The following is a 16,024-nucleotide window of genomic DNA, read 5'->3' on the forward strand; positions in this document are numbered from 1 at the left end:
GTGTGTGTGTGTGTGTGTGTGTGTGTGTCTGTGTGTGTGTGTGTGTGTGTGTGTGTCTATGTGTTGTCTGTTAGTGTGTGTGTGTGTGTATTAAACACATGCTGTGTGTGTCTGAACATGCACTCTCACCACCTCTCTCTCTCCCTCCCCCTCTCCCTCTCTATATTTCTCTCTTTCTCTCTCTCTCTCATTCTCTCTCTATTTGCTCGCTGTTAACTGTCACCACTGCATGTCCCTCTCCCGTTCTGGTTTCCCTCTCTATGTCGTTGTGCCTGAGTATTTCAGCGTGCTGCATTGCTGCCCTGCGGACTGATGCCCCCCACACTCATTGTTGTTGTGCCTGAGTACTTCAGCGTGCTGCATTGCTGCCCTGCGGTCTGATGCCCCCCACACTCATTGTCATTGTGCCTGGGCATTTCAGCGTGGTGCATTGTTGCCCTGCGGACTCATGCAGCAGCATCAGACAATCCTGTCAGGGGGGTTAGGTCCAGCACCTGCTCTCCCTTCCTCCTGTCCAATCCCACCAGGACAACACCTCTCTCCCATCCCAGGGCCCAACGTCCATGAGCTCAGTGGCTCCCTGGGTACGACACCTTCGTGATAATCTGAATGTCATTTGTCAGGCATCACACTGGGATGGCTTTTCTGCTCCATCCCTCAATGTCGGGAGTCGTTAGTGGCCAATCACTTACAATGTCACTGTGAATGTCACTCTCTCGGTTTGCCAGTCTCCCAGTTTACCATCTCCAATAGTATTACTGAAACATCAATTGTCCCTCGTTAGGGCGGCACGGTGACGCAGCGGTAGAGTTGCTGCCTCACAGCGCCGGAGACCCAGGTTCCATCCCGACTACGGGTGCTGCCTGTACGGAGTTGGTACGTTCTCCCCGTGACCTGCGTGGGTTTTCTCCGGGTGCTCCGGTTTCCTCCCACACTCCAAAGACGCACAGGTTTGTAGGTTAATTGGCTTTGGTCAAGATTGTAAATTGTCCCGAGTGTGCAGGATGGTGTATAGGGATCGCTGGTCGGCACGGACCATATGGACAACACCCAATGCCAGGCCAATTAACCTTCGAATCTGTACGTCTTTGTAATGAGGGAGGAAACCGGAGCACCCGGTCAGAGTTTGGCTCATTCCCCTTCTCATTCCTATCACGATACGATACAATACATAGAAACATAGAAAATAGGTGCAGGAGGAGGCCATTTGGCCCTTCGAGCCAGCACCGCCATTCATTGTGATCATGGCTGATCGTCCCCAATCAATAACCCGTGCCTGCCTTCTCCCCATATCCCTTGATTCCACTAGCTCCTAGAGCTCTATCTAACTCTCTCTTAAATCCATCCAGTGATTTGGCCTCCACTGCCCTCTGTGCCCTTTTGTGTATTAACCAGCAACTGTAGTTCTTTGTTTCTATATCCTATGTGCTGCTGTGGAGAAATAAAGTCTTTAGACATTCCACCTCAATACATAGGTACCCTCTTACTTCTACCTCCTGATGCAGCCCAGCTGCCAATGCATAATGATTCTTTGTAGACCACGTTGTAGTTATGAAAGAGAATAGCTCTTTCCTTTACAGTATTTCTAATCTGCTGTTGGGAACATTGGTAATGACACCTGATATACCATCACATTAGTGATATATCAGAGTTTCTATACTCAAGGAGGGATGAAGTCTTAGATAGGGGGCAGTACGTGCAAAAGTGTTTGCCAGCATTGTGGGTTACTCCAATTGTGCAGGATATGTTTGAGTACATCCACATTGCCTTAGGAGGTCCATCACCAAAGAGATGTTGAAGAGCAGGGGTCTCCAAACCTTTCAGCATGAGGGCCACATTATACATTTGGCACATTTGTACAATACGATACGATACGATACGATAGAACTTTATTTATGTCAGGAGGAAAATTGATCTGCCAAGTGTCATAAAACACAACAAGATACATGAGACATGAAATTAAAGTGACGAGTGGAAAGGATTGGGGGTGTGCAAAGATTGGGAAGGGGAGGGAGGGTGGGGGGAGTCAGCCTCAGTCTACCCCACGACAGAAGGGGGAGGAGTTGTACACTTCGATAGCCACAGGGAAGAAGGATCTCCTGTGGCGTTCTGTGCTGTATCTTGTACTCTGTGTAAATGTGGCCCAGCCGTGTGTCAGCACCTCCTAGCAATCTATCCAAAACCCTGTGGATCTTTCCATATCCCACGAATATTGTCCATAAGTGATAGGAGCAGGATTAGGCCATTCGGCCCATCAAGTCTACTCCGCCATTCAATCATGGCTGATCTATCTCTCCCTCCTAACCCCTTTCTCCCGCCTTCTCCCCATAACCCCGGACACCCTACATTTAGAAAGGTTGGGAACTCTCGATGCCTGGTCATCGGTAGGGATGAAGAAGTGATCCTTTCATGGTATATTCTCCCTGGGACCACGTGGGTTTTCTCCAGGAGCTCCGGTTTCCTCCCACACTCCAAAGACGTGCAGGTTTGTAGGTTAATTGGCTTCGGTAAAAATTGTAAATTGTCCCTAGTGGGTGCAAGGTAGTGTTAGTGTGTGGGGATCGCCGGTCGGCCCAGACTCGGTGGGCCGAAGGGCCTGTTTCTGGTCTGTATCTCTAACCTAAAACCACATATCCTCTGCTTCCTTTGGTTCAGGACGAGACCCTTCTTCAGACTGTTTTTATATAAAATAGTAAAGATGGGGCAGTTGGGGCCTCGAACGTCCAGTCTGAAGAAGGGTCTCGACCCAAAACGTCACCCATTCCTTCTCCCCAGAGATGTTGCCTGTCCTGCTGAGTTACTCCAGCATCTGTGTCTACCTTCAGATTTACTAGTACAAGCACGAGGCATTCTGATTGAATGTCCTTTGAAAGATGACATAGACAATGCAGCCAATCGATCATCCAGTTAAGCAAATAACTCAATCAGCTTCGCCAGTAATGGTTTGTCTTTGTGTAATGTGTGCTGGAGTGCGTTCACCCAGATAGCAATTCATTGGTCTCAGATTACATAGAAACATAGAGCATAGCAAAATAGGTGCAGGAGTAGGCCATTCGGCCCTTTGAGCCAGCACTGCCATTCAATATGATCATGGATGATCATCCACAATCAGTACCCCGTTCCTGCTTTTTCCCCAATATCCCTTGATTCCGTTAGGCCCAAGAGCTAAATCCAACTCTCTCTTGAACAGTGAAGTGCGCACTCGATCTCTCCCTCTCTCTGAGCCAGAGACGGGTGGGAACACTGGGAGACAGTGACGGAGTGGGCATGACAGTGTGAGACGGACAGAGAGAGTGAGAGACTCAGGGTGCCTGGTGTAACCAGACAACGGCTCTCTCCCCTCCTCTCCTCTCTCCACTCATCTTCCACACTCACTTTCTCCGGACTGAATCTCAGCCATTCGGACTCTCGTTCTCTGTGTCACATGCACTCACTCTCTCTTCCAGCACCTACCTACCTACCCACCTACCCTCCCACCTACCTACCCACCTACCCTCCCACCTACCTACCCACCTACCCTCCCACCTACCCTACCACCTACCCTCCCACCTACCTACCCACCTACCCTCCCACCTACCTACCTACCTAGCCACCTACCTACCTACCCACCTACCCTCCCACCTACCTACCTACCTAGCCACCTACCCTCCCACCTACCTACCCACCTACCCTCCCACCTACCTACCCACCTACCCTCCCACCTACCCTACCACCTACCCTCCCACCTACCTACCCACCTACCCTCCCACCTACCTACCTACCTAGCCACCTACCTACCTACCCACCTACCCTCCCACCTACCTACCTACCTAGCCACCTACCCTCCCACCTACCTACCTACCTAGCCACCTACCTACCTACCCACCTACCCTCCCACCTACCCTACCACCTACATACCCACCTACATACCCACCTACCCTCCCACCTACCTACCCACCTACATACCCACCCACCCACCTACCTACCCACCTACCTACCCAGTGTCAGTAAACACAGGATAACACAATAAACAAAAGACAGTTTAATAAAATTAAAAGACTCAAAGTACCGGAGTAACTCTGCGGGTCAGGCAGCATCTCTGGAGGACATGTCTGAAACAGGGCCCCAATTCAAAATATCACCTATCCATGTTCTCTGGAGATGCTGCTTAACCTGCTGAGTTCCTCCAGCACTTTGTGTCTTTTTTTTTATAAACCACCATCTGCAGTTCCTTGGATAGATAGAAAGTGCTGGAGTAACTCAGCGGGTCGGGCTGCATCTCTGGAGAACATGGATAGGTGACGTTTCACAGAGTGCTGGAGTAACTCAGCGGGTCAGGCAGCATCTGTGGAGAACATGGATAGGTGACGTTTCACAGAGTGCTGGAGTAACTCAGCGGGTCAGGCAGCATCTGTGGAGAACATGGATAGGTAACGTTTCACAGAGTGCTGGAGTAACTCAGCGGGTCGGGCTGCATCTCTGGAGAACATGGATCGGTGATGCTTTGGACCTTGGTTCAAAGTGAACATACGTTGATGAACGTAGATGAACAGACCTGTTCACTGGTTTCACTGGCCAAGTCCTGTGTCTCACAGTTCTGTCGTCACCTCCTCTCCCCTCGGTTTGCCTCTATTTGTCCCTCCTCTGGTAGATCAGTTCCGATTCCCTCTTTCTCTTCTTGGTCTGTCTATAGCCTTTGTGTTAAAAGGCACTGTGTCGTTTTTTCCTGTGGAAGTGATGGATGGGATCCTTCCTTCCACAGATGCCGCCTTACCCATGGAGCCTCCAGCAGTTCGTGTGGAGTTTGCATGTTCTCCCTGTGACCGTGTGGGTTTCCTCTGTGTTTGGTTTAGTTTTGTCCCTGGTGTTGTGAGGCTGTGGTTCTTCCAGCTGTGCCACCATGCTGCTGTGTGGTGTATGTCCTTGCTTTGATGGCTCTCCAGTGCGCGTCAGCTCACACTTCCATTGGCTGAGCCCCACCCATCCCCTCTCTGGCACAGGGCCAGATCCTTGAGGTCAGTCTGTTTAGTTTTATGTCACATGTATCGACCGAGGTACAGCGAAAAGCTTTCGTTGCGTGCTAACCAGTCAGCAGAAAGACAATACATGATTACAGACGAGCCATTTGCAGTATACAGATACATGATAAGGGAATAACGTTTAGTACAAGGTAAAGCCAGCAAAGTCTGATCAAGGATAGTCCAAATGCAGATGCTGGTTCAAATTGAAGGTAGACACAAAATGCTGGAGTAACTCAGCAGGTCAGGCAGCAACTCAAGGAGAAGGAATGGGTGTCGTTTCAGGTCGAGACCCTTCTTCAGATAGTCCGAGGGTCACCAATGAGGTAGATAGTAGTTCAGCACTGCTCTCTGGTTGTGGTAGGATGGTTCAGTTGCCTGATAACAGCCGGGAAGAAACTGTCCCTGAATCTGGAGGTGTGAGTTTTCACACTTCGGTACCTTTTGCCCGATGGGAGAGGGGAGAAGAGGGAGTGGCCGTGGTGAGACTGGTCCTTGATTGTGCTGTTGGCCTTGCCGAGGCAGCGTGAGGTGTAGATGGAGTCAGGCTGCCTTATTTTCAGTGAGTCTGCAGCAGACAAGGGATTATTATAACGCAGGACAGGTGAGTAACTGCAGATGACACTGGCTGTGCTTTCCAGGATGATGTATTTAGTGGAACACGTTGGATGTTGTGTTGGCTGGGGTCCAGAGCTGGGGCTGGAGCCCAGAGGCACTCTCCAGCGCTCAGCTCCCTGGTTACCTTGCTGGACTCTGCAGCACAGACATTTATCACCAGACTGCTTGAAGTGCCCAGAGGTGGGATCAAGCGTGGTTATTTTCAGAGCCATTTTGTAGCCGTTTTTTGAAATGAAACGGATCGTGTTGCCAGCCCACAACGTCCTGAGAGGGTTTATCAAAAGCAGAAAGTTAACTAAGAAATTCACTGGGCAAAGTGAATGTTTCCTGATCCCTCCATCCATCACTGACAAGTGCATGGTTGGAGGCTCAGAGCGTGTTAACAATGGACATGTTTAAGGCAGAGATGGATAGATGTTTGATTAGTACGGGTGTGGGGAGAAGGCAGGAGATTGGGGTTAGGAGGGAGAGAAAGATCAGCCATGGCAGAATAGACTTGATGGGCCGAATGGCCTAATTTTGCTCCTAGGACATGAACTGAGGGGCAGAAAGGGAAGAAGCTGGAATGTACCAAACTACAGGACAGTTAGCTTCAAATCTGCCTTACAGAAACATTATTGCATCTGGTATAGCAGCATTCTTAGTGAAATTCAAGATAATGGCCACCGTCAGCATGGCCTGGTGAATGGGCTTAGTTGACCAGGTTAATGTTGTTGATAGGGTGGCACAGTGGTCCAGTGGGTACAGCAACGGCCTCGCTGGTCGGTGCGGACTCGGTGGGCTGAAGGGCCTGTTTCCGCGCTGTATCTCTAAACTAATCTAAAGTGGTTGCTGGCCCCCAAAGCCAAGGCTTGCTCACGGACTTGCTCAGTCACTGGCCCTATCCAATAACCTAAAAGCAGATCAAGCTTTGCCCTCTACTTATTGCCTGAGGAAACTTTCTGCACACATTTGACAAATTCCACCCCTCTAAGCCCTTGGCACTACAACAGTCACAACCTATATTGGGAATGTTAAAATCCCGTACGATGACAACCCTATTTGTCTTGCAGCTACAATGCAATCTCCTGGCATATTTGTTCTTCTAATTCCCATTGACTACTGAACCTACAGTACACTCCCAACAAGGTGAACATTCGGGCACTCTGGAGACCTTCCGTGAACGCTGGTCGCTGCAGGAGGTCGAATGCATTATTGATAAAGTTGGCAAAATATTAATTTGATAACTGTTTTGTTTGTAAACTGCCAGTATAGGCAGCCTTTGATTTGATCGCGTTACTACTCTGTATGTTCGTTTTGTTTTAGAAACATAGAAACATACAAAATAGGTGCAGGAGGAGGCCATTCGGCCCTTTGAGCCAGCACCGCCATTCATTGTGATCATGGCTGACCAACCACGATCAGTAACCCGTGCCTGCCTTCTCCCCATATCCCTTGATTCCACTGGCCCCCAGAGCTCCATCTAACTCTCTCTTAAATCCATCCAGTGATTTGACCTCCATTGCCCTCTGTGGCAGAGAATTCCACAAATTCACAACTCTCTGGGTGAAAAAGTTCCTTCTCACCTCAGTTTTAAATGGCCTCCCCTTTATTCTAAGACTGTGGCCCCTGGTTCTGGACTCCCCCAACATTGGGAACATTTTTCTTGCATCTAGCTTGTCCAGTCCTTTTATAATTGTATATGTCTCTATAAGATCCACTCTCATCCTTCTAAACTCCAGTGAATACAAGTTTTGGAATAAAGTATTTTTGTAAAAACAAGGTGATCATCCCCTTCTTATTTCTCAGCTCCACCCATTTAGCCTCACTGGTTGAACCATCAGTAGTATCATCTCAGCCCACAGCTGTCATAAGTCACAAGGTCATAAGTGATAGCAGCTGAATTAGGCCATTCAGCCCATCAAGTCTACTCTGCCATTCAATCGTGGCTGATCTATCTCTCCCTCCTAACCCCATTCTCCTGCCTTCTCCCCACAACCTCTGACACCCGTACTAATCAAGAATTTATCTATCTCTGCCTTATAAATATCCACTGACTTGGCCTCCACAGCCTTCTGTGGCAAAGAATTCCACAGGTTCACCACATTCTCTTGAATCAATATAGCAGCATCCCCTCCTTTCACCCTCACCACTCTCTGTCCTGTAGCACCTGTACCCTGGAACATTAAGCTGCCAGTCCTGTCCTTCTTTGCCAGGTTTCTGTATTAGCTCCAACATTCAAGTCACATGTATCTATCCATGCCCTGAATTCATCCACCTTACCTACCAGGCCTCTCCCATTAAAATAAATGGAATTCCATCCAACAGTCCTTCCTCACTTCCTGCCCTGCTCCTGCCTCCCCTGTCCACTGAACTTTCTATCATCACCATCCACACCGACTTCCCAGCCTCCCACCTACATCAGTCTTGTATTGGATCCCATCCCCCCTCCCAATCTAGTTTAAACCCACCCGTGTAGCATTAGCGAACCTGCCTGCCAGGATATTGGTGCCTCTCCAGTTCAGGTACAACCCATCCCTCTTATAAATGGTCACCTGTGCCCCAGGTGAGATCCCAATGGTCCAAACTCCTGCCCCCTGCACCAACTCCTCAGCCACACGTTCATCTGTCCCCTCTCCCATGATCGACTGACACAGCAGACTCGATGGGCTGAATGGCCTAATCCTGCTCCTATGTCTTGTGATCTTATATCTGCAGCATGCCACCAGAGGAGGTGGTGGAATCGAATACAATTACTGTATTTAAGAGGCATTTTGACAGACGCATTAAATAGGCAAGGCAGAAACGAATACAATCCTTACGCACGGAAATAGAATCAGTATAGATGGGCAATAAAAGCCAGCGTGGACATGGTTTAGATTTAGATTTAGAGATACAGCGCGGAAACAGGCCCTTTGGCCCACCGGGTCCGTGCCGCCCAGCGATCCCTGCACATTAACACTATCCTACACACACTAGGGACAATTTTTATATTTGCCGAGTCAATTAACCTACAAACCTGTACGTCTTTGGAGTGTGGGAGGAAACCGAAGATCTCGGAGAAAACCCATGCAGGTCACGGGGAGAACGTACAAACTGCATACAGACAGCGCCCGTCAGGATCGAACCCAAGTCTCTGGAGCTGCATTCGCTGTAAGGCAGCAACTCTACCGCTGCGCCATCGTGCCGCCTTTCCCCCTGACCAGATAGTTCCTGCTTTCCCTCTCTCTCCATCCACTCCCCCTTTCCCAGTTCTCCCACCAGTTTTACTGTCTCCGACTACATTCTATCTCTGTCCTGCCCTCTCCCCTGACATCGGTCTGAAGAAGGGTCTCGACCCGAAACGCCACCCATTCCTTCTCTCCAGAGATGCTGCCTGTCCCGCTGAGTTACTCCAGCATTTTGTGCCTATCTGGGTGACGTTTTGGGTCGAGACCCATCTTCAGACTACATGATGTTGGAATGAATACCCATACTGGGAATAGAGTTCAGTATATGTTTTAAATTTAGAGAACTTAGAGACATGGTGGGCTGAAGGGCCTGGGTCCCTGCTGCACCATTCTATGTCTCTAAGTTTAAAACATATACGGAGCTCTATTCCCAGTATGGGTATTCATTCCAACATCATGTTGTCTGAAGATGGGTCTCGACCCAAAAAGTCACCCATTCCTTCTCTCCAGAGATGCTGCCTGTCCCACTGAGTTACTCCAACATTTTGTAAACCATCTTTGATTCCAACATGTGTAGGAAGGAACTGCAGATGCTGGTTTAAATTGAAGATAGACACAAAATGCTGGAGTAACTCAGCGGGACAGGCAGCATCTCTGGAGAGAAGAAATGGGTGACGTTTCGGGTCGAGACCCTTCTACAGAGATAGAATGTAGTCAGAGACAGTAAGACTGGTGGGAGAATTGGGAAAGGGGGAGTGGATGGAGAGAGAGGGAAAGCAGGGACTATCTGAAGTTAGTCAGTGTTCATACCGCTGGGGTGTAAGCTACCCAAGCGAAATACGAGATGCTGTTCCTCCAATTTGCGCTGGGCCTCACTCTGACAATGGATTCTCATGGACAATGTGATTCTAACATCATTGTAATGCTCCTCACCTTACCACTTATTCAATAGTAGTACTTGAATAGTTCAATAGTGTTTTATTTGCTGCAGATGCAACTGCAAGTGAAATTCTTTTGCATTTATGTCACATGTGGGCGCCGCCATGTTTTGGCGCCATTATTCAAAGTCTGAGGTCCGGTCGGCCGGCACGCTCGATGTGCTGGAGCGGCTCCCGTGAATTGCCTGGCCAGTGCATGGACAACCTGAGGTGAGAAGGACCTTTTTCACCCAGAGAGTTGTGAATTTGTGGAATTCTCTGCCACAGAGGGCAGTGGAGGCCAAATCACTGGATGGATTTAAGAGAGAGTTAGATAGAGCTCTAGGGGCTAGTGGAATCAGGGGATATGGGGAGAAGGCAGGCACGGGTTACTGATTCTGGACGATCAACCATGATTACAATGAATGGTGGTGCTGGTTCAAAGGGCCAAATGGCCTCCTCCTGTTTTCTATGTTTCTATGTTTCTAACCTCTTCCACTGGAAGTCAATCGAAGCTGACTTTCCAAGCTCCTACTTTAAGCCAGAGAATGTTTTGAAGCAGGGGTGGTGCAGTGGTAGAGTTGCTGCCATTTGGCACCATAGACCCAGGTTCGATCCCGACTAAGGGTGCTGCCTGTACGGAGTTTGTACGTTCTCCCCAGATCTTTGTGGGTTTTCTCCGAGATCTCTGGTTTTCCGCCAACACTCCAAAGACGTGCAGGGTCGGAGGTTAATTGGCTTGGTAAAATTGTAAATTGTCCCTAGTGTGTGTAGGATAGTGTTAGTGTGCGGGGATCGCTGGTCGGCGTGGACTTGGTGGATCTGTTTCTGTGCTGTATCTTTAAACTAAACTAAACAGTGTGATCCATCTGATCACAGTTTATAATGCTGCCCTTTTTGATGCTCCTGAAACTTTCTCTCTTTGACACACTTTTGATTATCAGTACAATTGGTTCAATTACATCAATCAGCGTCAGATTTGACGCATTCTACTCTCGTTAAATGCACCATGATATTTCACTGTGTTGAAGCTACTGTGCAAGTATACATTGCTCTATACAGCACACAATTGAGGTCCTTTTATATGCTTTTCAACCTCAATAGTCATTTATAATTTTAGAATGTCCACAGATGAAAAGATTTGCAATATTTAAAAAATGATCACAACTGATTTGTACTTTTTATTAAAACACAGAAATCATGAGAGGAATAGATCGGGTAGATGCACAGAGTCTTTTACCCAGGGTAGGGGAATCGAGGACCAGAGGACATAGGTTCAAGGTGAAGGGGAAAAGATTTAATATGAATCTGAGGGGTAACTTTTTCACACAGTGGGTGTATGGAACGAACTGCCAGAGGAGGTAGTTGAGGCTGGGATTATCTCATCGTTTAAGAAACAATTGAACAGGTACATGGATAGGACAGGTTTGGAGGGATATGGACCGAGCGCAGGCAGGTGGGACTAGTGTAGCTGGGACATTGTCGGCCGGTGTGGGCGAGTTGGGCCGAAGGGCCTGTTTCCACACTGTATCACTCTGTGACTATGTGACTCCGTGTCTCCGTGACTCCGTGTCTCTGTGACTCTGTGCCTGTGTCTCTGTGACTCTGTGCCTGTGTCTCTGTGACTCTGTGTCTCTGTGACTCTGTGACTCTGTGTCTCTGTGACTCTGTGACTCTGTGACTCTGTGACTCTGTGACTCTGTGTCTCTGTGTCTCTGTGACTCTGTGACTCTGTGTCTCTGTGTCTCTGTGACTCTGTGTCTCTGTGACTCTGTGACTCTGTGACTCTGTGTCTCTGTGACTCTGTGTCTCTGTGTCTCTGTGACTCACTCTGTGTCTCTGTGTCTCTGTGTCTCTGTGCCTCTGTGTCTCTGTGACTCTATGACTCTGTGTCTCTGTGTCTCTGTGACTCTGTGTCTCTGTGTCTCTGTGTCTCTGTGACTCTGTGCCTGTGTGACTCTGTGTCTCTGTGCCTGTGTGACTCTGTGACTCTGTGTCTCTGTGTCTCTGTGACTCTGTGACTCTGTGACTCACTCTGTGACTCTGTGTCTCTGTGTGACTCTGTGACTCACTCTGTGACTGTGTCTCTGTGTGACTCTGTGACTCACTCTGTGACTCTGTGTCTCTGTGTGACTCTGTGTCTCTGTGTGACTCTGTGTCTCTGTGTGACTCTGTCTCTGTGTGACTCACTCTGTGACTCACTCTGTGCTCACTCTGTGCTCACTCTGTGACTCACTCTCTGTGACTGTGTCTCTGTGACTGTGACTCTGTGACTGTGTCTCTGTGTCCCTGTGTCTCTGTGTCTCTGTCTCTGTGTCTCTGTGTCTCTGTGTCTCTGTGTCTCTGTGACTCACTCTGTGTCTCTGTGACTGTGTCTCTGTGTCTCTGTGACTCACTCTGTGTCTCTGTGACTCACTCTGTGTCTCTGTGTCTCTGTGACTCACTCTGTTTTTCTGTGTCTCTGTGTCTCTGTGTCTCTGTGTCTCTGTGTCACTGTGACTCTGTGTCTCTGTGTCTCTGTGACTCACTCTGTGTCTCTGTGACTCTGTGTCTCTGTGTCTCTGTGTCTCTGTGACTCACTCTGTGTCTCTGTGACTCACTCTGTGTCTCTGTGTCTCTGTGTCTCTGTGACTCACTCTGTGTCTCTGTGTCTCTGTGTCTCTGTGTCTCTGTGTCTCCGTGTCTCCGTGTCTCCGTGTCTCCGTGACTCTGTGACTCTGTGACTCCGTGACTCCGTGACTATGTGACTCTGTGATTCTATTTGCAGTGCCAAACAAAGTTTAGGAAACATCACATAGAAATTCAGATCAAACTGTATGCCTTTACTTGAAGCATTGGAAACAGAATGTGCAGATCACTGTGCTACTGTGGATTTATCAGGATGCATCACAGCAGTTTTGGGCACCTTATCTGAGGAAGGATGTGCTGGCCCTGGAGATGGTCCAGAGGAGGTTTACAAGAATTATTCCAGGAATGAGTGGGTTAACATATGATGAGCATTTGACGGCACTGGGCCTGTACTCACTGGAGTTTAAAAGGATGAGGGGGGACCTCATTGAAACTTACCGAAAAGTGAAAGGCCTGGATAGAGTGGATGTGGAGAGGATGTTTCCACTAATGGGAGAGTCTAGGACTAGAGGTTATTGTAGATAACCATATTAGAACTGCAAGATGGCGGTGCGTACAGACGCAGCGGCTCACAGCTCTCGCAGCGGCTCACAGCGGCTCACAGCTCTCGCAGCGGCTCACAGCTCTCGCAGCGGCTCACAGCGGCTCACAGCTCTCCCTTTCGGTGCTTTTTATGTGTGTTATCTGTGTTATGTCTGTTAGTCAATTTTAGTCATGCAAATCAGGCAAATCCTACTTACAACCGTAAGGATCTTCTGATCATAGGATTCCAGTGCAATCGGGACCTTACGAACGAATTTCCACACCCACGAAATATACCGGAAGAGATAGCCAGGACACCGGGCTCTCCGTGGATAGTTGTCGGCGCGAACAGGCGTCGCAGGCGGAGGAGAGACAGGAAGCAAAAGCGAGGACGCCGGTCCGGTACACTTGCCAAGCTAAAGAGACAGCCACACAAACCACCGCTACCCAGCATGTTTCTCACCAACGCCAGATCCATCATCAACAAAATGGACTAATTAAAACTACAGATATCAGCAAACAAACTCGTTGAGGACTGTTGTATTCTCTTAGTAACAGAGACATGGCTTCATCCACTTATCCCAGACGGAGCCATTGAGCTAGCCGGGCGTACAACGTTTCGCTGGGACAGAAACATCGACTCCGGTAAGAGCAAGGGGGAGGGGGGTTATGCATTTACGTGCACAACAACTGGTGCACTAACATCCAAATCATGGATAGCCACTGTTCTCCTGATCTGGAGTTCCTGACAGTTAAATGCAGGCCTTTTCACCTTCCTCGTGAATTTACAGTGGTTATAGTAACAGCAGTCTACATCCCACCGAATGCTAACGCTAGCACAGCTTTAGGCTACCTGCTCAGTGCAATAAACTCACAACAGAGCACATATCCAGAAGCAGCCCACATCATAGCCGGGGACTTCAATCATGCAGACCTAAAGTCAGTTCTCCCGCAACTTGAACAACACATAAGATGTGCTACCAGGGGGAAAACACACTAGACAAGGTTTATTCAAATATTAAGAAGGGTTTCAGGTCAGCACCACTACCACACCTGGGGCAGTCAGATCACCTGTCCATATTCTTAACTCCAGCATACACCCCACTCAGGAGGAAAGCTCCAGTCACCATAAAGACTGTTAAGACATGGCCTGAAGGAGCTTCCTCGCAGCTGCAGGATTGCTTCGAAAGGACCAACTGGGATATTTTTGAGGATCAGGACTTGGAGGAGTATACATCAACTGTACTCTGCTACATCCAAAACTGTGTTGACAATGTCACCGTCGACAAACGCATCCGGTTGTATCCCAATCAGAAGCCCTGGATGACAAAGGATGTCAGGTCTCTCCTCAAGGACCGTAACACCGCCTTCAGGTCTAGTGATAGAGCTCTATACAGTGCTGCTAGAACCAACCTGAAGAGAGGCATCAAGGATGCCAAAGCGTCCTACAAGAGGAAGATTGAGGACCACTTTACCAACAATGACCCACGGCGGGTATGGCAAGGCATCCAGCACATCACCAACTACAAGACCAGCAACCGCACGACTGCCGACGGCGACGCCTCGCTGGCAGAGGAACTTAACTGTTTCTTTGCTCGTTTCGAGGTGAAAGCTGCAGTGGCAGACATAACACCCTCTCCAGCACCTGACAGCAACACCTTCACTGTGCAGGAGTATGATGTTAAGCGCGTGCTCAGAGCAGTGAATCCCAGGAAAGCTGCAGGCCCCGATGGTGTGACGGGAAGAGTGCTGAGGGAATGTGCAGACCAATTATCTGAGGTCTTCACAAAAATCTTCAACCTGTCCCTTTTAAAATCCACCATCCCTCCCTGCCTGAAGTCCGCCACAATCATCCCACTGCCGAAAAAGTCTGTCATCAGCGGCCTTAACGACTACCGTCCGGTAGCACTCACACCGGTCATCACAAAGTGCTTCGAGAGACTGGTCCTGCAGCACATCAAAGCCAGCCTCCCACCCACCTTCGACCCATACCAGTTTGCCTACAGAGCAAATAGGTCTACAGGAGATGCCATCGCCACTGCTCTTCACACTGCACTGACCCACCTTGAACACCAGGGGAGCTATGTGAGGATGCTTTTCCTAGACTTTCCTAGATTTCCTAGACTCTGCCTTTAACACAGTCATCCCGAGCAGACTGGTCACCAAACTTTCTGACCTTGGATTTTCCCAAACCATCTGCCAATGGATCAAGGACTTCTTGACCAACCGCCCCCAGACTGTCAAAATAGGCCCTCACCTCTCCTCCACCATTACACTGAGCACCGGCTCACCACAGGGCTGTGTGTTGAGCCCCATCCTTTACTCCCTCTACACTCACGACTGCGCCCCCACCCATCCCACCAACACCATCATCAAGTTCGCGGATGACACGACGGTGGTTGGACTCATCTCAGGAGGAGATGAGACAGCCTACAGGGATGAAATCCAAAGGCTGGCAGCATGGTGTTCAGTGAACAATCTTGTCCTGAACTCCTCCAAAACAAAGGAACTTATAATAGACTACAGGAAAACCAGTGCAGAACACGACCCACTCTACATCAATGGGGTCTGTGTGGAAAGGGTACCCGCTTTCAGGTTCCTGGGTACGCACATCGCAGAGGATCTTACCTGGTCTACCAACACCATTACCACAGTGAAGAAGGCACAGCAGAGACTCCACTTCCTGAGGATCCTCAGGAAGACCAATCTGCAGGAGAAGCTCATGATGTCCTTCTATCGCTGCTCCATCGAGAGTGTGCTGGCATACTGTATAACCACATGGTATGCCAGCTGCTCAGAAAAGGACAGGAAGGCCCTTCAGAGGGTCATCACGACGGCCCAGAAGATCATCGGCTGCTCACTGCCCTCCCTGGAGCACCTGTTCAGCCTACGCTGCCTCAGTAGAGCAGGCAAAATAATAAAAGATCCATCCCACCCCGGCCACCGTCTGTTTGTTCTTCTGCCCTCTGGTCGACGTTTCAGGTTGATCAAATCCCGAACAAACAGACTTAAGAACAGTTTTTACCTCAGGGCCATACGAGAACTGAACATTACTTTCTGCACTAGGTCACACTGTTAAAACTTTTTGTATTTAATATATTTGTATTTATTTGTTTTGCATTTATTGCATATATGTTTTTACGCACCGTCAGGATTGCTATTTTTAATTTCGTTGTACTCGTTGCAACGACAA

This window comes from Rhinoraja longicauda, chromosome 38, assembly GCF_053455715.1.
Source record: "Rhinoraja longicauda isolate Sanriku21f chromosome 38, sRhiLon1.1, whole genome shotgun sequence".
Classification (NCBI taxonomy): Eukaryota; Metazoa; Chordata; class Chondrichthyes; order Rajiformes; family Arhynchobatidae; genus Rhinoraja; species Rhinoraja longicauda.